At 47.4% G+C, this 7056-nt stretch overlaps 1 protein-coding gene across 3 annotated transcripts in view; it reads right to left on the minus strand.

Annotated features, from left to right (window-relative positions):
- The window catches only part of ZNF724 (zinc finger protein 724), a 53810-nt gene extending 51901 nt beyond the window's left edge, over positions 1-1909 (minus strand). For all 3 annotated transcript variants that reach the window (XR_004052243.1, XR_004052244.1, XR_004052246.1), the window contains exon 1: positions 1774-1909. The gene's annotated coding sequence lies outside the window, so the exon portion shown is untranslated. The remainder of the gene's footprint in view (positions 1-1773) is intronic.
- Between the last annotated feature and the right edge of the window lie 5147 nt (positions 1910-7056).

Raw genomic sequence — 7056 nt, forward strand, 5'->3', positions numbered from 1 at the left:
TCCCAGACCATTCTGAATCTCATGACCAAGAAAAGGCTGGAGGGCTGTTGTAAAGGGTCCTGTAATTTCTCCAAAGCAAAACTTCAACCCAAATGTGTACTAATAAGGTATGTGTGCCTAGGGAAGATAAAAGGAGGAGAGGCACAGAGATGTTTTCTTTTTTTTAACAGTGGAGTTCCAGAGGATTATTTTCTACCTTTTTTATGTAAAATGTTAAGACTTGGGAGGCTGAGGTGGGTGGATCACCTGAGGTCAGGAGTTTGAGACCAGCCTGGTCCACATGACAAAAGCCTGTCTCTACTAAAAATACAAAAATTAGCCAGTCATTGTTGTGGGAGCCTGTAATCCCAGCTACTTGGGAGGCTGAGGCAGGAGAATCGCTTGAACCTGGGAGGTGGAGATTGTAGTGAGCTGAGATCACGCCATTGCGCTCCCGCCTGGGCAACGAGAGCACAACTCCGTCTCAAAAAAAAAAAAAAAAAAAACTGTTTACAGACAGAAAACAAATATTTAAAAACCTGCCATTCACTGCTGTGTAAAAACATGATTAACAATTAAAACACTGTGTTTGAAATGTACAATAAAGGACAAATAGTTGATAGTGTTGTAAATTGGAGAGAGGAAGTTGTCCTCAATTCCTACATTTGAGAATGTAGGAACGAAAGTGGAAATTTATAATTTCCTGAGTTAAGCTAGGAGAAAAAGTGGATTTGAAGTCCTGTTTGCCATACATTAGGAAGTCACAGAGGAAACCAGTCCTCCTGTGGAGTGTTAAGATAATTAAAAAGCAGGAAATTAGACTGAAGTGGCTCTAGTAACCTGTGTTCACAAGTAAAAAACAAAAAACCTAACTCGATTTCTTATAAATTACTATTTTAGGCAGAAACAAAATTCAGGCTTAACCAATCATAAACCTGCAATTAACCTCTGATTACATAACCAGGAAATTTCCACCTGAATCATACAAATAAGATGACTACATAACTGTAACCAATTTTTGAATTTGGTTTGCCTTCCCACACGCCCTTCATAAAACCCTTTCCTTTATGTCGCTCAGGCACATATTATGGCTGGGTGCTTTCCATTTCACCAGTCACTGCTCAGATAAACTCGTTAACGTTTTAGCATTGATTCCCTTTAATAGAAGAGGCTGCGCGGTGGCTCATGCTTGTAATCTTAGCACTTTGGGAGGCCATGGCGGGCAGATCACTTGAGGCCAGGAGTTCCAGACCAGTTTCCACCATGGTGAAACCACTTCTCTACTAGAAATACAAAAATTTGCCAGGCGTGGTGGCGCAGGTCTGTAATCCCAGCTTCTAGCGTGTGCTGAGGCACGGGAATCGCTTGAGCCTGGGAGGCGGAAGTTGCAGTGATCACGCCACTGCACTCCAACCTGGCTGACAGAGCAAGACTCCGTCTCAAACAAAATGTTTAACAAAAGAGACTGGGAGTCTCACCTGCCGCAGCTCCTCCCACGCACACACACCGAGTCAGGATTCTGCCCTGATGACCCACCTGGCATCCCTGAACAATCCGGGAAATACTCCGGGCTGCGTGCAGAGCTGCCCAGGGAGCTCCAGACAAGGCGCCGCACAGTCTCGTCGGGGCGGGACGCCGGGGTCCCGGCTGAGGGCCCAGCCGCCATCTTACGGCGAGAGGGACCTAGGGCGGAGCTGCACCAGCGGGGACTCAGGTGGGCGACCCGGGAGCGGACTGTGGGGAGGAGGGTCCCACTGCTCTCTCCTCTCGGGATGCTCAACCCCGCACTCTCACCTTTTCCCATCTTCCAGGATGTCCTGGCATCTTAGCTGTGCGTCTCCCAGAACCTGCATATCACAGGGCAACAAAGATTGTGACAGTCACCGGGGGCTCCCGAGGTGGAGGACGAAGAACTGCAGAGACTTATCCCAAGCTCTGGCGCCAGCGAGATACAAAAGCTCCACCAAATGCCGGAAGCCACGCCCTCCTCTCCAACTGGGCGGTTCCCATGCCAGCGCCACTGATTGGACAAAGCACCAGCACTCCCTCCTCTCAGCGTTAGTGCATTTTACGGATAGGAAAACAGGCAGAAGTAGGTAGGGTAACGTGCACCGGGAATTACAGCTAATTAAGAAGTGAGCTGAGACTTGAGATGCACTTGCTCTTTCCCTTACCTGGGTCTGCTTGTATAATGCATCTTATTAACTACTTAAGGGTAAGAAAAGAACATTTGGACTGTGGTTTTTGTTTGTTTGTTTTTGTTTGGTTTGGTACCTAGTTTCGCTCTTATTGCCCAGGCTGGAGTGCAATGGTGCGATCTTGGCTCATTGCAATCTCCGCCTCCCGGGTTCAAGCGATTCTCCTGCCTCAGCCTCCCGAGTAACTGGGATTACAGGCGCATGCCACCACGCCCTGCTACTTTTTGTATTTTTAATAGAGACCGGGTTTTGCCATGTTGGCCAGGCTGATCTCGAACTCCTGACCTCAGGTGATTTGTCCGCCTCAACCTCCCAAAGTGCTGAGATTACAGGTGTGAGCCACCGTGCCGGGTCCATTTGGACATTTTTTTTTTAAACAACTTTTTAATCATTTTGATAATGCAGGAAAGACCTTCATCCCATCCCTGAGCCCCTTTCTCACCATGCTGTACCACACTGCTGACCACATCGTGGGATGTCCATTAGGAATGGGGTGGGGGTTGGGGGCAGCCGAGGCTGAAAATGGTTAAGAAAGAATTATGTTACTCCAATTTGTTCATCTTAGAAAGGCTCCTCAATTATTCCGTGTGAAGTGGCTATTCCAGGGTAATTGTGCCCTGACTGCGCTGCATCTCAGTCTGACTTCTCTTTTTTAAAGTCACTGGATTACTCTCACTAACGGGGGTATTTCATTTTCTATTTGAAAATGGCCAACTGTCCTTTGTGGGTGTCCTGTTTGATTTGCTAGTTTAGACCCTGGTGGTAGGGGTGAGGAAATCTTGGGACACATCAGAATACCTTGTTCTCACTTAGAGAATATATAGGAATTTCTTAACATCTAATAGTCTTCTCAATACCCATTATATTTAACAGTGATAGCTTACAGGGCAGGAATGGGACACAGATGACACAACCTTAGAAGTTTAATGAGGTCATAAATTTTTTTGTTTTGCTTTGTTTTTGGATACAAGGTCTCACTTTAGTGCCCAGGCTGGAGTGCAGTGGCACAACCATAGCTCATAATTTGGTTGTAACAGTTCTTTAAAAAATATTTTTGGCTGGGTTTGATGGCTAACACCTATAATCGAAACACTTTCGAAGACCATGATGGAATGATTGCTTAAGCCCAGGAGTTCAAGACCAGTCTGGGCAATGTAGTGAGACTCAGTCTCTAGAAAAATTTTAAAAATTGGCCTTGTGTGATGTTGCATGCCTATAGTCCCAACTGCTTGAGAGGCTGAGGTGGAAGGATCACTGGAGGTTGAGGCTGCAGTGACCCATCATTCGGCCACTGCACTCCAGCCTGGGTGACAGAGTGAGACCTGTATGTGTACACATGTACACACACATATACACACATACATATATATACACACACACATATATATAATCAAAATAATATGTATGTTTAAAGAAATATAAGCACAGAAGAAAAGTGAAAGACCATTGTGGGGAATGTGATAAAAGGTGAGTGTGGCTCCTACAGCTCAGTGAGATTTGTTTTTCCATCTTGAGGAACCGCCCTCCCACACTGAAACCACAACCCAGAACATACCAATTCTCACACTATTTATACTTTGCCCAAAGGCAGCAGAAGGAGGCCAATATCATCATTTGTGACATGGAAGTCTATTCTCCACTGAGACCTTTTAGAAATGTTATTGTCGGCTGGGCGCAGTGGCTCACACCTGTAATCCCAGCACTTTGGGAGGCCGAGGTGGACGGATCACCTGAGGTCAGGAGTTCGAGACCAGCCTGACCCACATGGAGAAACCCCATCTCTACTAAAAATACAAAATTAACCGGGCTTGGTGGCACATGCCTATAATCCCAGCTACTTGGGAAGGCTGAGGCAGGAGAATCGCTTGAACCTGGGAGGTGGAGGTTGCGGTAAGCCGAGATGGCGCCATTGCACTCCAGCCTGGGCAACAAGAGCGAAACTCCATCTCAAAAAAAAAAAAAAAAAAAAAAAGAGTTACTGTCTTCCTGGCTCATGCCTGTAATCCCAGCACTTTGGGAGGCCAAGGCAGGCAGATCACCTGAGGTCAGGAGATCAAGACCATCCTGGCTAACAAGGTGAAACCCTGTCTCTAATAAAAATGCCAAAAATTAGTCAGAGTGGTGGCACATGCCTGTAATCCCAGCTACTCAGGAGACTGAGGCAGGAGAATCGCTTGAACCCGGGAGGTGGAAGCTGCAGTGAGATCACGCCATTGAATTACAGTCTGGGCAACAAGAGCAAAACTCCATCTCAAAAAAAAAATGTTATTGTCTTAAGCCCTCTTCCTTCTAATAAAGTCTATAAAAATACACACATATAAGCCTGAAACTACTATAAATAAAATATCAGGTTTTTAAAATCCCATAAATAAACAAGCAAACACAAAAACAGCCACTTTGATTGAGGAGAGCGCAGGATGGAGGGGGTTAGGAGGCTGTTCACGTCACCTCCAGACCCCATGTGCAGAAGGGGACGGAGTCTAGGGAGACCCTGGGGAGTCACTTGTTCTGAGTGGGCTTTCCCCCAGCTCTATACTTTGCTAACCATTTCCTGGAAAGAGTTTAGGAAACTCCTGTGCTCTAGTGAGGCAGGCCTCCCCTCACAGGGTATTGGTGAGGAGGCATTCTGAGACTCCGTGAGAAGCTAGCACAGTGCTTGACAAGTACCTGTGGGAACTGTCATCCTCTGTAACTATCATGTGGGCCTTGGAGTCCAGATGGCCTGGCCTGGCCTGGCCTGGGGCTTGGCAGAGCTGTTTGAGGGTCAGCTGTTTTAGCTCCCACTTTCTCCTCAAAGTGGCTGTTTTTGTGTCTGCTTGTTTATTTATGGTTTTTAAAAACCTAATATATAACTAGAAAGTGCAGCTGGAGGTGCCGAGGCTCAGTGTCTAGAGCTGTGCTTCATGGGCTTGCTTGCTGGCCTGTGGCCAGGTGAACTCTGGGTGTGAAGTGGATCCCACCCTGGATCTACAATCCCCACCTCCTCTCCCAGGCCCTGAGTAACCAACACAAGGCAGTGCTAGAGAGAGGGTGAGTGACAGGCATCAGGCCCATCCAGGAAGATTTGAATGCTATCTGGGCTGGGGCTATTGGGGGTAGGGACTATGGCTACCTTGGCTTGTCATTGCCCCACCCACAGATGTGCCTGCCCTGTGCTGCTTCACCAGCAGCCAGCTATCCGTGGCCCTAAGCCTGTCTTACCATGCCTGCTTCCTCATGCTGTTTATGTTTTTAAAAAAACAATCCTAGCCATGCGCGGTGGCTCACACCTGTAATCCCAGCACTTTGGGAGGCTGAGGCGGGCGGATCACGAGGTCAGGAGATCGAGACCATCCTGGCCAACATGGTGAAACCCCGTCTCTAGTAAAAACACAAAAATTAGCTGGGTGTGGTGGTGGATGCCTGTAATCCCTGCTACTCGAGAGGCTGAGGCAAGAGGATCGCTTGAACCAGGCAGTCGGAGTCAGAGGTTGCAGTGAGCTGAGATCATGCCACTGCACTCCAGCCTGGCAATAGAGTGAGACTGCGTCTCAAAAAAAAAAAAAAAAAAAAAAAAAAAAAAAAAAAGCAAAAACGAAAAAACCATCCTGAGATGGTGATGCTAGATGTGAGTGCTGGAAAAGGGGAGGCACCTTTGTCCTAGGGAATTAGGAGCTGACTGGATACCTCCTGAGTGCCCCGCAGAACAAGAGGGGGGTGGTGCTGCACTAAATGATGCCCCCCACAAGAAGATGTATTTGCATTGGTTCAATGAATATACAATGCAGAGGCCTAAATGAAAACACGTGAATGGTGTATGTGGACATCACCTTGCAACTGGGAAACAGGTGCCTCTCATGCTTCCCAGCAAATGTGGAATGTGTGCATGCCCGTGAGTGTGTAGATCTGTCCTTAACTTGTACACAACTCTACGCCAGTTCTGAGTGAATGACGTGCAGATGAGATTTCTCAGGCCATATGTAGGTTTGACATTGTGACTGCTGCTTTTGCTGCCACCATCCTGAGGCCCAACCTGGCTTAAAGTCCAGGCTTTAGGTCAAAACGGTGGAGGGCTTCCTGTGTTCTGGGATGGGAAGTTGGAGATCTGTGGTAGGGCTGGGGGTTGGGGTACATTTTAGTTGTGTGCACAATGAGAGTTGCAATGGTTTTATTAATTGTGACTAGCCTGGCCTGGTTTTAGCTCTCAGTGGGAGAAGGAATCAGCAGTGGTGGTTCCCCAGATATCCATGTGACCAGCCCTGGCCTTCCTGCCCTCAGACCTAGCAAAAAGTACCACCACAGACTCTGACTTGCCTCCCTACTTCCTGTACCCCAGATAGGAATACCTTGGAGGCTGGAATCTGAATGTATTATTCTTCCCGTTTTAACCGGACCTGCCTAACACACAGTGAGGGAGTGAGGATAGGCAGGGTGAGGGACCTGGGAAGAACCAGAGTGGAATCACAAATGCTTGGGAAAAGTTAAAGATACAGGAGCAGGCTGGGCTCAGTGGCTCACTCCTGTAATCCCAGCATTTTGGGAGGCTGAGGCAGACAGATCACCTGAGGTCAGGAGTTCAAGACTAGCCTGGGCAACACGATGAAACCGCATCTCTACTAAAAATACGAAAGTTAGTTGGGCATGGTGGTGAACACCTATCATCCCAGCTACTTGAGTGGCTGAGGCAGGAGAATTCTTTGAACCCGGGAGGCGGAGGTTGCAGTGAGCCGAGATTGTGCCACTGGGTTCCAGCCTGGGTGACAGAGCGAAACTCTCTCTCAAAAAGAAAAAAAAAAAAAAAGTTTGGTCTATCTCTCAAAATTGAGAAGATGACCAATAGGGAGAAATTATTAAATTAATTATACCCTAAAGCTGCCCCCTTTCCTGTTTAATTTCAGTC

This window comes from Rhinopithecus roxellana, chromosome 12 (assembly GCF_007565055.1).
Source record: "Rhinopithecus roxellana isolate Shanxi Qingling chromosome 12, ASM756505v1, whole genome shotgun sequence".
NCBI lineage: Eukaryota > Metazoa > Chordata > Mammalia > Primates > Cercopithecidae > Rhinopithecus > Rhinopithecus roxellana.